Source organism: Magnolia sinica, chromosome 12 (assembly GCF_029962835.1).
Source record: "Magnolia sinica isolate HGM2019 chromosome 12, MsV1, whole genome shotgun sequence".
In the NCBI taxonomy this organism is placed as follows: Eukaryota; Viridiplantae; Streptophyta; class Magnoliopsida; order Magnoliales; family Magnoliaceae; genus Magnolia; species Magnolia sinica.
Window position 1 is genome coordinate 47512354 of NC_080584.1, and position 1554 is coordinate 47513907.

A 1554-nucleotide genomic window follows, 5' to 3' on the forward strand; every position below is an offset into this window, starting at 1 on the left:
ACATTAAAAATGGATGAAACACATACATCATGGTGGGGCCCATAGAGCACCGACCAGCAGCCACGTACATCATGGTGAGGCCCACAGAGAACCGACCACCAGCCACGTACATCATGGTGGGGCCCATAGAGCACCGACCACCAGCCACGGGGCTGGTGTCAGGGGAAGGAGTAGCCAATCCGTTTCCTATACTTCTACATTCAATGTGGGCCCAACTGAGTTTAAAATATACCTCTAGTATGTGCTTTCTTCGCTGGACAGACCATTTTCAGAAGGGGAGCCCACAAAAAGGGTTTTTTTTTTGTCTTTCTAATGGGGTGAGGAAAGGGGGTGAAAGCAACGGCAATGATGCAGTAGTGGAAAGGGAGAGGAAAAGCAAACAGTTGAAAGGGAGAGGAAAAGCAGCAGCTGTGAAAAGGAGGGGTATTTTCATCCTGAAATTTGAAATCCGCACGTGCAAGTCTAAGTTGCAAAATAAAGTTTGTCTTCTTTCATAAAACACAACTGGATAAAAGGTGGGGTCTACAGTCCTAAATTTCCCATTTCTCACTTGCTTGCTTTTGGCCTGAGACGTGGGTTTTCTTTTTGGCTTTATTCATCTAACTTCGGTTCTTTCATTTTTACTTCCCTGACCTAGCTCTTGGCCTTTCATTTTGCTGTTTATTCATTTTATATTTTTGAACTATGAATTTGAAAGTAATAAAAGTTTGATATTTTCTTGAAGTAACTCTTTTAAATCTATTTTAAAAGCCTTTGGCCTAAATTTTAGTGAGGCATTTAATGGTTGGAATTACATTAGGCCTTGTAAAAATTAAGGATGGATGCTTTTCTCTCAACTGTTATCTTTGGTGTGGACAAGTGAACATGATTCTTTTATCTTTTATTTTTTTTATTTTTTTTATTTTTTGATCTTTGGCTTAAGCTAGGACTATGCCTTTGATGGTTGGAGTGGATTGGATTTGACATATACATTATGGTGGCCCCTCTAAAAATAAGTGACGTGTCCCCTTCAATAATAGAGAGAATATTTGGAAAAATAAAAAAGACATTGCAAGAGTATGCCACTTTTGATTTTGACCGCAGCCATTTGATATATATTTATAGGAGATATACTGACTATTTTATATTTAGTTCAATATTAGGCCCAAGGGAAAACTCCATGCTGACCTTTGATTTCGATGGGCCACAGTAAAGGAAATAGTTGGGAGAGAGACATCTACCATTGTTTTGTACAGATAGACTATTTGAGAGAGACATCTACCATTGTTTTGTACAGATAGACTATTGTTTTGTACAAATTAAGTCCATCGTGATAATTATTTATAATCTACTCCATCAATTAGATTTCACACAAAAGTTCAGGCCTATGAACCAAAATTCATACCCATCCGTATTCCCTTGAGCCACGCTAATGGAAATAGTTTAGAAGGTTAGCATTGTCCTCAACCCTGTTTTCAATCATGTGGTCCATTTAAATCATAGATGGAGCTGATTTTGAGGCCCTTGATCTAGCATAGGGTGATGCACCTGGTGGTCGAGGTGAATTTTACATTA